General features: G+C 36.1%; 1 protein-coding gene and 1 long non-coding RNA gene across 4 annotated transcripts in view; one reads left to right on the top strand and one right to left on the bottom strand.

The window, feature by feature from the left end:
* Window positions 1-17,667, bottom strand: part of LOC101898381 (uncharacterized) — a 101,758-nt gene that overhangs the window by 2,487 nt on the left and 81,604 nt on the right. The window contains exons 3-5 of one of the 3 annotated variants that reach the window (XR_009343474.1): window positions 6,553-6,888; window positions 4,729-4,959; window positions 3,070-4,366 (exon numbers count right to left, since the gene is read on the bottom strand). The gene's annotated coding sequence lies outside the window, so the exon portion shown is untranslated. The remainder of the gene's footprint in view (window positions 1-3,069; window positions 4,367-4,728; window positions 4,960-6,552; window positions 6,889-17,667) is intronic. The other 2 variants (XR_009343476.1, XR_009343475.1) reach the window with 2 other exon arrangements.
* On the top strand, window positions 10,325-16,842 carry LOC105261845 (uncharacterized). The gene is made up of 2 exons (XR_891548.3): window positions 10,325-16,125; window positions 16,197-16,842. It is a non-coding gene; the product is annotated as an uncharacterized LOC105261845 (long non-coding RNA).

The raw sequence follows: 17,667 nt of genomic DNA, 5'->3' as shown, positions 1-17,667 counted from the left end.
CATCGTAATGATGCCTTGACTCGGTAGCTGGACTATTTGCTGTGAATCTCGACTGCAGGATACGTGAGCTGTTGTTGGTTGAAAAACTTTAAACAACCAGCGGTTGTTGGCTTGCAGCTTCGTCCATAGCGATTCCATTTTTGTCTCAGAGAACTGGCATCTCGATGCATTTAGGAGCTTAAGGGAATACACCTCACACGAATGGTCATTTGGTCATTCATCGTCAATGTACAGCTGACACATGTTTAACTCAGCTTGCGTCATTGTATGATAGGCATCCCTGTTGAAATTATATATCAGATAATGTTCCGATGGCTGTGCTACAACTTTCCCTCCGTTCAGCCTAATAGGCAGGGGGATGATCCGATGCAGCTGAGACGTGTGCTGCGTGAACAATGGAATATTAGCTGAAACCATCAGTCGGTCTTCAATTAATGCTGCCTTAGCAGTAAGAAGTTTGTATACCGCTCTAATTTGATCATACTTTTTTCCAGGAAATTTAAGGTGTTCAGGCATGTGCTCTCTTATCTTGGTCATTTCTTCCTGAAGTTGTAACGGCGTAATCAAGGCTGGATTGAGCTTCCCATGGTTAATGTCAATAAGCAGGTTTATCATACTCGACTGTACTCTTTCGTTCTCGCGAATTATTGCGTCCATATCTTTGGTTACCATGAATAAACGAATCGACTCTCTATAAACGAAGTATGATTCTTCCATAGCCGCCGTTATGTTGTTCATCTGATTCTGTATCTTCTTGAAGTTGGTATTTACATCTTCCATAGTAGTGCGCAGAATATTAACCGTACATTCTACGACCGAGGTTTGTTTTTGCGTCATGAACTTCAGGTTATATTGATTTTCCAATAAGTTTTGCAAGCTTTATTCTATTTTTTTTTCCGATCTTCCGCATCCATTGTTCCGAATAGGGCGTGCTGGCTTGACCCGATGAACTCTAGTGGCGCTCGTTTGGGCCTTCTACTAGTTCTTGAGAACAAGAACTCGTTAGTGTCTTGTAGACTCCGAACCTGCCTCTCCATAGTTCTTAGAATATTGTCGCACTGCGACTCGAATATCTGCAGATTTACGCATAGTGGCATCATCGTTTTTAACACGGTCTCGCATTTCTCCATGGATTCAAAAAATGGAAGCATATTAAAAACTATGATCATGTTTCATTTCGAGGCTACAACATTCAATCCAACCTGTTCCAAGTATAGTGCGGTTGATTCCTGCAGCTCTGTGATATTGGTTAAGCTGTCAGCGACCGTAGATTTTACATGAGTTAAAGCAAGAAGCAAAAGCATTAAGTAGCCTGCCAGATTGCCGGTTCTCTTTCCACTGGAGCTGTCAGGTTTTTCATCAGATTTTACGCCTTCTAATGGGCACAACTTGTTCACGGATCTCTTTATCAAGCCTGCTTGGGTTTTTAAAGTGCCGACTCTAACTAACCCATCCGGTTCTGGATGGACATCTTCGACTTTACCTAACGGCCATCGACCAGGATGTATGTGTTCCCTCATTCTTAACTATCACCACCTGTCCCCTCTGTATATTCTTCTTTTGGGTTTTCCATTTGTATCGTTGTTGGAGTGTTTCTAGATAGTTTGATTTCCATTGCTTCCAAAAACAATTTTTCATTTTCTGCACTTGCTTCCAAGGTGTGAGGACTTCCAACTCGCCAGCATTATCATCCATGTTATAAAGCGGCCTCGAATTTAACACGGCCTCGATCTGATTTATTGATTTATCCGCCGCTTCCCATATTCCTCCGAAGTGGGGACTTGCCGGGGGAATAAAATGCCACTGCACTCCTTCTGTCGCTAATATAGGTGCTAGTGCGTTATTCTCCTTCATGGCGGCCTTTAAATCTCTATCCAAATGTTTAACTGTTCCAACAAAATTTGTGCCGTTGTCAATACAACTTTTACCTCCTTTGGCAAACAAGCGCTTTAGAGCTGCCAGAAATGATTCTGACGTCAAACTGCTAACCGGTTCCAAATGAATTGCCTTTGCCTCCCGCAATGTATCCTTTATATGTTTTCTGACCTCTGCCATTTGAACACTTCATGTATATTGGTCCTGCATAGTCCACGCCACAATATGTAAACGGTGCTGATACATTAACTCTATATTCTGGTAACATTCCCATTAGCTGGAATTGATTTTCTCGTTTATATCGTATACATTTGACGCAACCCCGATTCAGCCGTTTTACGTTGTTTTTCAACCCAATAATCTAAAGTTTTCTTTTTAGCAAATGTTCCACTATCCGATTTCCACCATGGAGCGTTTTCACATGTGCATCCTTGATAATTAGATCACTCAGCTCTGATTTATTGAGTATTATAGAATGTTTATGATTATACGCCAACGAAGCTAACTGCATTCGACCTCCAACTCTCAACACGCCATGCTCGTCTAAAAAGGGATTTAATGAAGCCAGCTTGTGTTTATGATCAATCGGCGTATTATTTCTTAGTCTCGTGACAATTTCTGGAAATTCTTGTTGTTGATGGCCTTTTATTAAAAACATTTCCGCAGCTCGTAATTCTTCCACAGTCAAATAATCTGGAAAGTTTTATACGCGTAGCTTTGCGATATATCTGAGCACATACGCTATCACTCGCTTAAGTCGTGTAAACGATGAATAATCTTTTACCAAATGATTGAAATAGTTGGCTCTTCATTTCGCATTAACCACGACGGACCATTTCACCAGAGATTATTCTCTGGTAACTTGTCTGCTGATATCCCTCTGGATCCCATGTCTGCCGGATTTTCCTTTGATTTTACATATTGTCATTTGGCTGCTGGTACCCATTGTTGAATCTGCTTCACTCTTGTCCTTATAAATCGATCTTTACTGGAACTATTACGGATCCATAACAGCGCTATCGACGAATCACTCCACATAAATACATTTGCTTCTATTGACAACATTTTCATAACCTTTGTCATAAGTTTCGCTAATGAATTCGCCACACACAACTCTAGTTTTGGTAACGTCCTCCTATTTTTAATGGGATTGACTTTGCTTTTAGCTGCTACTAGATGAACAACTCCACTTACTTTAACATAAACTACGGCTACAAAAGCCTTTTCCGATGCATCCTCGAATCCATGCAGTTGTGCTGGATACGTGCAACCATCGAGGTATTCGAATCGAAATTAGTGAGTTTAGCTTACTCGTGAACCCTCTCCATTGTTTATTCAGCTCCTCTATTAGTAGATTATCCCATCCAATATGCATTACCCATAGTTGTTGAATAAAAAGCTTCGCCGTTATTGTTCCAATATCCATTACGCATAGTTGTTGAATAAAAAGCTTCGACGTTGTTGTTATTGGTGTTAGCCATCCTAATGGATCGAAGATTTTGGCCAAATAGGACAGCGCTTTCCGCTTGGTTGTCCGTTGTCCATTGTAAAGTTGCGTTGTAAATCCAAATGTGTCACTTGCTGGATACCATTTCAGCCCCAACGTTTTAAGGCAATCATCTTCTTCTATGTGACTTACATCATTCTCTCTTTTAGCGTCTATGCTTTTTAGGACTTCACTATCGTTTGAAATCCATTTCCGTAGCTGAAATCAATATTTTGCTAGATGTTTATTTATTTTCTCCTGTAATTCTTTACATCTTGAAATAGAATCTGCTCCGGTTAACACATCGTCCATGTAGAAATCATTTTGGATAATAGCGCCAATGTCTTTATCTTCACATTGAGATCCAATTTCGTCAAGCGTCTTTAACGCCAAAAAACGGCGCACATGCCGTACCGTACGTCACTGTCGTTAATCAGTATTGTTCTACTGGGCTTTCGCTGCTGGATCTCCACAATACATATTGGTATTCTTGGTCATCTTTATGTACCCAAATTTGTCGGTACATGTTTTCCACGTCTGAACTTATGACGAACTGATGTTTCCCCCATTTTGTAAGGATATCAAAAATATCTCTCTGCAATTTTGCTCCAGCGTAGAGAATATCGTTCAAGCTTCTTCCATTTGATGTCTTGGAAGACGCATCAAACACCACTCTTACTTTTGTAGTTATACTGCTTTCTCTGATGACAGCTTGATGGGGAAGGTAGTATTTTCCCCGTATTTCCGGCTCAACTCGTTCCATATGCCCCATGCTAATATATTCTTCCATAAACTGTTGGTATTCCATTTTTAGTTCAGGGTTGGCGCATAATTTTTTTCTATGTTCAAAAATCTTGCCATAGCTCTTTTACGTGAATCTCCTAATTCAACGTCTTCCCTGAAGGGAAGTCTGACCATGAACCGGCCATCACTCGCTAACGACGTTGTTGAGCCATAATTTGACATACAAAAGTCATCCTCTGTCACTGCTTTATTGTCGCTCACCTCCTCTATCTCCCAAAATCTTTCCAGAGTAGTAGTAGCTACAATTTTCTTTTTTTCCGTAGTCGGCCCCGACAGTATCCATCCTAGCTTCGTCCTCTGCGCCAATATACTATATTTTTTGTGAATACCATCTTGAAGGATTTCGTGGTAGACATCGCTTCCAATCAGCACGTCGACTCTATCTGACGACGTAAAGTCCGGATCTGCTAGCGTAAAATTTTCCCATTTATCTATATTGTATTCACACGTTGGATCCTGCTGAACTGAAGCCAACTCAGGAAGTACGACTGCCTCTATACTCACATTGAAATCGCTTAAAAATCTAGGTTTCACTTCGATAATAATTTTCGATTTTGCTTTACCGACGACTGCTCCTCCAAGTCCATGCAGTGTTACATCTGTTCTTTGCCGGTAGAAGTGCCGGTAGTGTCAGCCTTTCCCACAAATTGACAGCCACTGCAATACCCGTGTGTTAGATTGGGGAAATTTATGTGTAGGTAATACCATTTGCCGCACATTCAAGGTGGAGCACAAGGTAACCTAGAATTAAATTTTCTTATGAAAAAGGACCTAAAGGGTGTGACGGCGGTTTCCTGCAAAAAAAAAAAAAAATTAAAAAAATAAATAAAAAAAATTCATATGTTTAAAAATTTGAGAAAAGGCATCAATTAGGATGTAATTGTCAACCAAAAATAGAAATTTAACCTTAAAACAAAATTCTATATATTTCGTATTGAAATTGTGTTGTCTTTGTGAATGTCCTAGAGATTAAGTGAATTCAGCTGTGAGGATTTTTAACGCCACGATTTAATTACATTTTGTTTCACGATTGCACCAAAAGTTTCCTAGAGAAGTTTGGGTTAAATAATTGGTCACCTTGGCCTAGGAATAACCATCTTAAGTGAGCTCTCTTAGGGTAGTCCTTTAGTAGTGAAATTGCGTGAATAAAAAGCAATATATTCTCTAGTAACCATTTTAGGAAGAGTTCTTGAAAAAAATCATAGTACTTTTCTCGCTAAACTGGTGTTAGATATTCCATAAAAAGAGAGAAATATTAGACATAACAGAAACAAAATTAGTTTTAAGAAACCTTTTGTATCAGTAAATGTTTTTAATGTTTGATTAGTAAAATATATATGTGGTGATCTGTTTGTAAGAGGGGGTTTCCCTTGAGGTAAGGTGATGAGATGAGTGTGTGTGTCTTGTGGGGTTTCCAGTTAATTTAAATATGGAAATTTGGAGACCATGGAAGGGCGGGCGAATGTGGGAATAAAGATATCTATATTCCCTTATCAAAGCAGTTCATTTGTTTTTAATTTTTTCGTGTCGTTTGTTGTTCTCATTTAAAAAAAATAAATAAATATGTTCGCTCTGAGGTGTTAGACATGGATGGTTGAGAACCGAGACCCTGAACCCGCGAGCAAGTCGGATGGTTCATTCTAGCGCCGCCACATCGGGGAATGTAACAACGCTACCAGTATCACGGTAACGAACGATGGTACGAGACACAAAAGATTTATTTACATTTAAATGCTGTAGTGCTCTAACGATAGCCACTTGTGGTTTTCCAGTTAAAACAATATTAAAATGAGCTGTCACTGGTATAATTTTAACAGCTGTCGGACGAGTGGCTTAGAAATCACAGCAGTATGAAGTTGGTTTCAGTTTTTTCATCTCACCCGGTATGAGAGCTATGGCTATAAAGGAATTGATTTGGTCTATATATGGCAGATTTTAAATTTGGCGGAATTTTATCGTAATATCCAAGGTACAACCTAATTAGACAAATATAGCATTGTTGATGTATCTATAAAAAAAAAAAACAAATAAAAAAGCTGTAGGTTCGGCCGGGCCGAACTTTGAATAAACGATAAAATCCATTAAAAATTCTGTTAAAATCTTAAAAATGCCGAATGTAGCTATTATATTAGGGTCTATACGATGACATGGACCTGCATGGGTAACTTTTGTCCCAAGATATTACAATATTCAAATGGAAAACTTGAAAAAATCGATGAATAACGTCGCTAAAATCATCAAAAAGCCGAAGGTACAGAAGGAAGAGATGTACGCGTTTATTACTATGGACATGGTTCGTTGTCGTAAATACGAACAGCGTAGTATGTGTGAACTACAATGTATGCATTTATGTAAATGAGATACTACTAACGCAATATGAAATTTACCGTTTTTCATGGAACTTCGAGGGGTATTGGAATGTTTCTATCAGGGAATCCATGCCCGGCTTGGAGAATCCAGGGTGTGGGAGTTCCCCACGTTATGAATTTGGTATTACGCACATCGTCCCTTGCGAATTATCCTCAGCAATGTTCGTTGTTTTGTTGCCTCATCCTTGAAACTAAGAAACGAATAGAAGTGCCGGTAGTGTCAGCCTTTCCCACAAATTGACAGTTACTGCAATACCCGTGTATTAGATTGGGGAAATGTATGTGTAGGTAATACCAGTTGCCGCATATTCAAGGTGGAGCACAAGGTAACCCTTAGGGTGTGACGGCGGTTTCCTGAAAAAAAGAAAATTCATATGTTTAAAAATTTGAGAAGAGGCATCAATTAGGATGTAATTGTCAACCAAAAATAGAAATTTAACCTTAAAACAAAATTCTATATATTTCGTATTGAAATTGTGTTGTCTTTATGAATGTCCTAGAGTTTAAGTGAACTCGACTGTGAGGATTTTTAACGCCAGGATTTAATTACAATTTGTTTCACGATTCCACCAAAAGTTTTCTAGAGAAGTTTGGGTTAAATAATTGGTCACCTTGGCCCAGGAATAACCATCTTAAGTAAGCTCTCTTAAGGTAGTCCTTTGGTAGTGAAATTGCGTGAATAAAAAGCAATATATTCTATAGTAACCTTTTTAGGAAGAGTTCTTGAAAAAAAAATCATAGTACTTTTCTCGCTAAACTGGTGTTAGATATTTCATAAAAAGAGAGAAATATTAGACAAAACAGAAACAAAATTAGTTTTAAGAAACTCTTTGTATCAATAAATGTTTTTAATGTTTGATTAGTAAAATAAATATGTGGTGATCTGTTTGTATGAGGGGGTTTCCCTTGAGGTAAGGTGGTGAGATGAGTGTGTGTGTCTTGTGGGGTTTCCAGTAAATTGAAATATGGAAATTTGGAGACCATGGAATGGCGGGCGAATGTGGGAATAAAGACATCAAAATTTCCTTATTTGTAATTTTTTTATGTTTGCCCTGAGGTGTTAGAAATGGACGGTTGAGAACCGAGACCCTGAGCCCGCGAGCAAGTCGGATGGTTCATTCTAGCGCCGCCACATTGGGGAATGTAACAACGCTGCCACAAACTTTAAATAAACGATAAAATCCGTTAAAAATTCTGTTAAAATCTTAAAAATACCGAATGTAGCTATTTTATTAGGGTCTATAAGACGACGTGGACCTGCATGGGTAACTTTTGCCCAAGATATTACAATATTCAAATGGGAAACTTGAAAAAATCGATGAATTATGTAGCTAAAATCATCAAAATACAGAATCTCTGGAGGTACCGTTATATGGGGCCATACGAAGACGTTGACCTGCGAAGACAATTTTCTGTCTTAGGCTGTAATATCCATTACGATCTTCAAATACCAAATTTGAAACAATTCGGGTGAATAATGTCGCTAAAATCATCAAAATACCGAATATCTAAAGGAAACGTTATATGGGGGCTATACGAAGACGTGGACCTGCACAGACAATTTTCAGTCATAGGCTGTAGTATTCATTTCGAACTTCAAATACCAAATTTGAAACAATTCGGGTGAATAATGTCGCTAAAATCATCAAAATACCGAATATGGGGAGGTACCGTTGTTTGGGGGCTATACGAAGACGTGGACCTGCACAGACAATTTTCTGTTTTAGGCTGTAGCATCCATTACGAACATCAAATAACAAATTTGAAACAATTCCGGTGTATAATGTCGCTAAAATCAACAAAATACCGAATATCGGAAGGTACAGTTATATGGGGGCTATATCAAAACTTGGTCCATTTATAATACCAAAAGTCCTGCATATATAATATACATTTGAGTAAAATTTTATCAATCTACTTTATTTCGTTCGGAAGATAGGGTGATTTCCACAGACGGACGGAGATCGCTAAATCGACATAGAATTTGATGCTGATCAATATTATATACTTTGTGGGGTCTAAAAATTATATTACGAGGTGTTACAAACGGAATGACAAATTTAATATAACCTCTATACTATGGCGGAGGGTATAAAAATGATGGGAATATAGATGGGAGCTATATGTAAATCTGAACCGATATCGATCAAATTTGTCAAAAGTATTTCTAAGCTGTATATGATACCTCGTACCAAATATCGCTGTTATAGAGTTCATACTACGACTCCGAGGGGCACAAATCTCCAATCGGATGAAGGTTATATGTGGGAGCTATATCTATATTCTTGCTGATTCAAAAAAAATTCTGCAGATGTTCTCATCATAAATAGCATCTAAAAACAAAATTTGGAAGTTCTACCTCGTCCTTGTGATTTGTTGCCTCAAAAACTTGTCATTGACCATATAGTGCAATGTCGTAATTCGCCCCAGTCAACTCGAGGCGCCTTATGAGTTTTTCGGCTTCCCCATTCATGTTGGCCTTGAGATACCACAAATGTTTGTCACATCAAATAATCCCCATTGATTGTAATTTTTGCAAGATTACCTTGAGTTGCCAAGTTCCCGTCTAATCTCTGGTGAGATGATGTACAATCGAACAATGTTAGTGTCGATATTTTTTCCTTGAATTTTAACGTTAGGTCACCAAAATTCTCGAAACTTTTAAAGTGGATGTCTTCAATTTATCAATGGCCGCCCCTTATTAAAGTTTGAATTGACTGCATTAGACCCCTCTGACGTGTCACTAACGCAGCCGCACTGCTGGTTGCAGAAGACTGGCTGGAATAATTCTGTACTCCATCACTTGAGGCGGGAAGCGGTTTCTGAGGCATTTGTTCTTTGTTCCTTTTGATATCCACCTCGATGTTGTCGATTGCAGCTCTGTATTCTTCTCCAATGACTTGGTACTCGTTAGTGATGATATGGGATCTGCTCGAATTTTGTTTTCATTGCGATCGATGTCCGCGCTGAGTGCTTCCATCTCCTCCAACTTTCTGTTGTAGAACTCAACCGTTCTTCTTTCCAATGAAGCCTTTTTTATGTTTGTATTCGCCTTCCTCAACTCGGATATTGCTGCTTATTGTTGGTCTATTATTGCAGGTAGGTCCATACTAAATTTGTGATACACAACTGTTAAGATTGAGTGCTCCACATGATTCTGGCTCTTGAAATTTGCTGCTTTTTTACGGAAGTAGTTTCTTCCGTTCACTAAAAAATGTTTCAAATTCCTTACCCCTGGTGGGGGGAAATTTGAAATTTATCAATGAGTTTGATTCTTTTCAAGGCCACGTCGTATTCACCAAAAATGTTTATTAATGTAAAGGAAAAGTAGATGCACATAACTCTTGATTTGTGTAATCTTGATAGGCTTACAATTTCCTGCAATCTACCAAAAATATTTATTTTTGGTTGTTATTTATAAAAAAAAATACTTCAGCCAATAACCCATGTAATGTGAAACGAATCGATGTGTTTCTTTATTAAGGTTATCGGCCTACTTAAAATAAACAATACAATTATTTAGTTCAGTAACAGGCAAACAATATGTTAATAGAAAGGTAGCGAATAGCTCTTAACCAGGAAGGAATCTCTCCCATTTTCATTTGAATGAATTGCTTTTACGGATCGAAAATATCCATACCTTTTAAACCGATAAAGAGAAGAAAAGTAGATAACACAAAGGCGTTAGAATATGTAATTTCCTCCAGAAAAAAAAAACACTTTTATATTAGGGAGTTTTAAAAAAAATTAAATATTTATTTTCAATTATAAATAAAAACTATTCAAATTATTCCAAATTCTTAGGTCAAAAACCACTACTAAGAAGCAAATTCAACATTTGGTTTCGTTGACAGAAACAACCCGTTTTTGGGCCAAAGCAGAAAACGAACAAAACTCTATGGGACCACCAAATAAATTAAAATAGAAAATAATATTACTTTTTTATTTTGTTGTGGCAAAATATTTAGGCTTATATAAAAAACAACGTTTGTTTACTAGCGAAGAAAGGTGATAATGTTTAACAGGACGCAATGCAGGGAATACCATGATTTCAGAAAGAGCCACTAATCCTCATCAGTTCTTCCCAGCAGTCATTTAAAAAACTCCTATGACAAAACCTTTTTTTACCCAAGTGAAGACATCGTAAGCTTAATAAAAGAGGAACCAAAGAATTGAATAAAAGTTCAATTCTTTCGGCATTTCTTCTAAATTTTACAACCGCGCTTATAAACATTTTTATACCATCCACCTTGGAAAGGAGGGTATATTAACTTGTCATTCCGTTGCCAACATCCCTAAATATTCATCGCAGACCCCATGAAGTATATATTTGTAATCGGTATACAATTTTAAGTTGATTTAACTATGTCCGTCTGTCTGTCTGTTGAAATCACGATACAGCCCACATTATTTGACGTACACCTTCAAAATTTGGCAGTACAACTTGTATTGTGTCTAGGATGGTTGGTATTGAAAATGAGATATATCGTTTTGGTGTTGCCGCCATATAACCTCCCGATATTCAATATTTTTATGATTTTCGCCACACATTTTCCACGAATTTGTCTAAAAATTGGTATATGTAGGTCATAATGGTTTCACAGGCGGAACATCGCATGTATAGGTCCACGTTTTCGAATAGCCCACATATAACGGTATCTCCCTATATTCGGTATTTTGATGATTTTTGCCACTTTTTTCCCCACGGATTTGTCTAAAAATTGGTATTTGTAGGTCATAATGGGTTCTAGTTCCGGTGGCGAAACATTGTATGTGTAGGTCTACGTTTTGGTATAGACCACATATAACGGTACCTCCCGATATTCAGTGGGTTGATAAAAAATATTGCATTTGCAGTTTATAATGGGTTCTAGCTCGGTGGCAAAACATTGAATATTTAATTCCACGTTTTCCTAAGCGCACATATAACTATACCCACCGATATTCGGTATTTTGACAATTCCTAATCACATTTACCCACATAATTGTTTAAATTTTGGTATTTTAGAAGATTTGATAAATGACCAGCCTTGAAGTATAAATTTGCCTATAGAGGTTCCCGTTTTGGTATGGCCCCATATAACGGTCTCGCTCACTTTATGTTTTTTGATAAATTTAACTACATTATGCAAACGGTCTTACTGATATATAAAGTTTAAAGTAAAACACGCCAGATACTTTTATATAAAAATGTTTCCTTTACCTTAAGGTGGGGGGATTGAAAGTTCGGTGGTATCTCTCTCCACTTGTTATGCCTTCGTTTAACTGAATGAGATAGTACAGCCATGCAAATTGGTATTGTCTGTTACAAAAAAGCCTTCGTCGACTGTGCCTAGTTTATTAATAGAATTTTGTTGGTATTTTTGTTTAATCCCATAATTGATGTTTTTATAAAAACAACGTTTGATTATTAGTGAAGAAAGATGGAAATGATTACCTGTAGGCAAGGCAGGGAATGCCATTTTTTTCAAAAGACCCACCAATCATCCTCAGTTCCCTTGGTTTTTAAAATAACTTCTATGACAACCCTTTTTTACCCGTGTTAGGAGATAGTAAAATCAATAGAAGATGAACCAATGAATTGAATTGATTATAAACATTTTTCTCCTATTAACCTGAACAAAATATCATTACAATGTAATTTGTTTTTTCTGTTACAACAAAAACCCCTTCGTCGACGGTGCCCTATTTATTTTGCAAAAAATAAAATAAGTACGGTATCCCGAACAAAAATGCCAACGCAGTTCTAGTAATCTATCTTCTATATATATAAAAATCATTTGTTGTTCGTTTGTAATGGAATCAGTTGGGAAAGGACGGACCGATTTGCATTATTTTTTTTTTGTACAAAGGTTCGTCATACCCCGAATTAGGTTTTTAAAGAAAAAAATATTGGCCTTGCCTACTTTTATGAGCACTATTTCGATTTATCTAAAATGCTTATATTTGCCAGAATAATTAAGATGTCGGTTTGAAAATTATTACACAAGGTACTGTAGACTTCCCATCCAACCCTAAGTACAATTTATTTGGGGCAGAGGAACTGACCACGACTACTTTTTAATATATATATCAATTGTTGTTCGTTGGTAATCGAATAAGCTAAGAACGGCTGGACGGATTTTGGTTTTTATGCAAAGAAAAAGTGATGACGTCTACTTTTACGCCCATTTTTTGGATTCACCTAAAATCCTAATATTTGTCAAAATAATGAAGATATTCGTTCCATATATATATGGAAGTAGTAGTATATGAAGTAGTATCTGAAGTAGTATATGAAGTAGTATATGACCTACTCTTGACTCTCCCTCCAAGCCTAGGTATCTGTTTGGGGTCAGAGGAACTAGCCACACATACTTCTTTAAATTTATATGTATAAAATTTAAAAAAAAAATAGTAACACGTATGTTGAGAACTGTTTGGTCGAATTGACTCAAATTTTCTTTTGGTTTTTTGTAATTATAGTGGAAACGTTTTCATGAATGAAAAATTTGAGAAAAGCCTATAGAAAAGCGCGGAAGTGAAAAACTTGGATTTTCTATTTTGATAAGGAATTTTGTATAGCATTGTTTCAGAATGCCTTTTGGAATTGAAAATCGTTTTTGCAAAAAAGGAGAAATTTTGCATATATTCTATACAATTTTGATTTCAAAATACTTCTCAAAGCATCAAAACATTTAAAACCCCAATGTACTTTCAAATTGGGGCTATGCATATTGGGAAACAATAGAAAATTAAGTAGTAAACAGTTATTGCCGGTATTGCTTTCACAATACTGAGAACTTTAAATGTCAAATTACAGTTAAGTCGGTAGAAATTATAACAAAACCATACAAAAGGATGAATGTTTAGCGGCATTATTATGCCGAAACGAAACGTATATCTTCTAACTTCCTAGGAATATTGTATAAATGATCAAAAATTAACCTAAATATTTCGCTTTTATTGCGATTTTAACGAACGGCCACATACACAGACGGATATAGATTAACTGACATAGGATTTTGCACAAAATCGGCAGGTTATATGGGAAATCAGTATTAAAGGACTACACTTAAGTGTACTTAAATCATAAAATGCCACATTGGAGCACATTTAGTCGACGAATATAAGGAGATAATATTATATGAGGGCTATATCTAAATGAGAACAAATATATATCGTCTGTAACATCAATAATCCTAAGAATAATATTTGCTAAGTCTGAAAGACACATATTAAATTTGGTGAGCTCTATCGTAATAGCGGATGGAGTACTGAGAGGATCACGTGCATAATTTAATCGACAAAGATTTGTACTCTTTAACATACATTATAGGATCAATAACTTTTATAAACCGATGACACCTTATTTAAGATAGTTAAATTCAATTTAGAAATTATTATCGATTCTGACGACGAAAACTCCAACAAATTGAAAACATATATACATGCGTATATGCAACATGTCCTTCATTCACCATAAATATGTATTGTGCACTCTAAATAAATAAGTTGAAACGAATACAACAATAAACCACAAAACAAGGAAAACAGAAATAAGCATGAACACCGCCAAATTTGTAGATTGACGATAATTGCAAGCCAACATTGTTTATTAAAGTTTAGGCTTTTTTAAAGAGAAAAGCTAACCATTTACAACTTATATTAGGTTCTTAAAAATATGCATTACACGCTAATACAATGAGCCAGCAGTCCGGGTTTGCTCTGCAAAAGAGAGCGGTTTAAGAGAGAAATTTTGACAGTTCTTTCAGTGAGAGTTTGCAAATTCTTGCTGGACAAATTTCTTCTTGCAATCTCTTTCAACTCTTCTTCTTCTCATTCATCGACATTCAATCAGATGTTTTCTATTGTTTATTTACTTCTTTTTGTGATGTTAATTTGAAAATATTGTTTTGGAATTAGCAAGGCTAATTGTTTTTGGAGAACAACTTTACAAATTTGAAAAACATAAATATTAATATGTAATAAGAAAGTAAAAGATTATTTACAACATATTTAGACAACTGCCATTAGTAACAGGTTTAAAGGATTCCGCGGAACAGATCAAATCTATCTTCCTTTTATTGTCAATTTCCTTTTTATTTATAAAACTTGTGAAATTGGTGGTTGTTCCTTTCATTTAATTCTTTTAATGGGGGACAATTTGGTTTGATTTGACAAATCAGCTGATTAGTTGCAAGCTTCTGCAGTAATACCATCTGTTTACTTTTCGCAATTTCCTTGCAAAAGAGAATAAAACTACCTTACTCTCTCAGAAAGATTTTGCTGGACAATTCCTGCAGGAAAAGTAACCAAACTCACCTAATATGTATTGTGCATTCTAAATAAATAAGTTGAAACGAAAACAACAATAAACCACAAAACAAGAAAAACAGCAATAAGCATGAACACCGCCAAATTTGTAGATTGACGATACTTGCAAGCCAACTTTGTTTAGGTTTTTAAAGAGAGAAGCTAACCATTTAAAAATATACATTACACGCTAATACTATGGGCCAGCAACGCGCCCGTTCCGCGTTGCCGGCTCGTAGTTTTAGTCTTTAATGCATAGTTTTTAAAGCATAATAATTCACAGATCTGGCTTACATAATTGACACAATTTTTATACCCTCCACCATACATGGAGGGTATATTAAGTTCGTCATTCCGTTTGTAACTCATCGAAATAATCATTTTAGACCAAACAAAGTATATATATTCTTGATCAGCGTAAAATTCTAAGACGATTTAGCTTTGTCCGCCCGTCTGTCCGTCCGTCCGTCTGTTGTAATCACGCTACAGGCTAAATGAATTAAGATAGAAAGCTAAAATTTTGCCCAGATCTCTCTTTTGTCTGCAAGCAGGTCAAGTTCGAAGATGGTCCATGTCGGTCCACGATATCGTATAGCGCCCATATAACGGTACCCCCGATATCCGGTATTTTGATTATTGTAGCCACATTTTACAATGGAATTGTATAAAAATTCACACAAGGAGTTCTTTTTGTGTACTTTATCCCTTGGCTGAGAATTATCTATATAGGTCCACGATATCGTATAGCCCCCATATAACGGTACCCCCGATATTCTGTATTCTGATGATTTTAGTCACATTTCTAATAAAATAGTCTGAAAATCCACACGTTGAGATCTTTGTGGGAACTTCACCCCCTGAAAGAGAATTGTCTATATAGGTCCACGATATCGTATATCCCCCATATAACGGTGCCCCCCGATATTCGGTATTTTGATGATTTTTGCCACATTTTTAAACGGAATTGCCTTAAATTCTATGCAAGGAGTTATTTGTGAGTATTTTATCCCTAGACATAATTTTGTCTATATAGGTCCACTATATCGTTTATCCCCCATATATCGGCACCTTCACAGATTTTAACAGAATTTTCAATGGATTTTATTTTTTGAAAATGTCCTAATTCCTAATGGTGGAGGGTATTCAAAGTTCTACCAGGCCGAACTTACTGCTCTGTTACTTGTTAATATAAATGATGACTCGACTAAATAGAATTAAATAAAAATGTCAATACATATTCACGTAACGGGCGATTTATAGTGTTTCAAAATACCTGATCCTATTTTTCAGCCAGAGGTTTTACTTTGAAAGTTAAAAACCTAGTAATTGTTTATATAATAATAGTAATTCTTTATATTTGTATGTAGGATTGGGCGGACCAGACCAAAATGTAAGACAAATGGCTTCTTCGAATTTAAAATGCAAAAAATTGACTGGAGGTGTACCTAACAAGGAGCAGATATTATCGCCAACAGAAGAAGCAATATACAATTTAATACCAATGAAATCTTCCGTGGAAGCAGTGACGGTGCAACCCAAAGGTCTAGCTGGAAGAAGACACTCTAACATTAAATACTTAGATATGGACCGTGTACTGGCTTCTAAGTTAAAGGATTCCATTCGATAAAAATAGAGAGCTACATCAAATTCTCCGCCATAACAATATTATGAGAAGTATCGCCTTCGAGAAATCGAATCCAAATTGCAAAAAAACATCCAATTAGAACTTACTTATGTATTAAAAATTTATTTATATTATTTTTCCTGTTTCATTTAAGGCAATTTTAGTTTAATGCTATGAATTAATTTTAACTTATTTCTTCCTTTTTTTAATTTTTCGAGGTTCGACCTAATGTATTACAAGGATATTGATACAAATGTCATAGAGCTCGACTTTAAAGTCGCTTTTATCGAGAGTTCAATACCAAATTTGGAAAGATGAAGATCGTTTCGATCGACAATATTAAAATAAGCTAAAATAAAAAATTAATAAAATAAACGTAGCGTCTTCTAGAGCGTGTATTTTGCCAATAATAAATAATTGGGAAAGTTTATAAAATACGGGCTAAGAAATACTTTGAATCCAATATCAATCAACAAAAGACAATCTAATGGAAATTTTGAAAAAGAGAAGAAACCAATCTGTGAATTCAGGTCACGAAGACCCTACAAATCAATCTCTTTTTCATAGTTCGGCCATGTATTCACCAACTACTGAATTTGATTTGTCCCGAGGTGTGCATCAACGGGTCACTACGTGATTCAAAAGACTCCGATGGAGGTTACAAAGAATTACCTACATTCAGGGACATGTTGATGGCCATATATGGGAACCACCCTCGACTAACATCAGCGTAAAAACTATACCACTTAAAAAATAAAACAAAGGGAGAAGCTAGTAGAATTGTGTATAGATTTTCCATTGTCCGACTTTATCATTAATGCTTTAAAAAGCGTAATGAAACAAAGCGATAATCAAATAAAACTTTTGTTCGAAACTGCGCCAGGAATGTCAGAAAATAGTGAAGGTATAAAAAGGATCCAGTTAAAAAAGAGCGATTTCTTAGAAATTCAGTGTAAATGATTGGGATCCAATATTAGTTTTTTAATGTTCAAGTAAGCTTCCGGTTGAAACTCTGACTCTGTGTGAACAATCTCTTGAATCTCACTCTGATTTACCGAAATGGTCGAATATGGAAGATTTCCTATCCCGGAAATAATTGCGGAACTCAGTATAGTTCAAATTTATGTGAGGAAAGAATCCTTTATTGAAAAATTGTTCAAAATGCATTAGTATGCCCACAACCCAAAAAATCGAAGTGGTAAAAGAAAGAATGT

The sequence above is a fragment of the Musca domestica genome, unplaced genomic scaffold (genome assembly GCF_030504385.1).
Source record: "Musca domestica strain aabys unplaced genomic scaffold, Musca_domestica.polishedcontigs.V.1.1 5, whole genome shotgun sequence".
In the NCBI taxonomy this organism is placed as follows: Eukaryota; Metazoa; Arthropoda; class Insecta; order Diptera; family Muscidae; genus Musca; species Musca domestica.
This window is presented reverse-complemented; position numbering and strand designations above follow the sequence as displayed.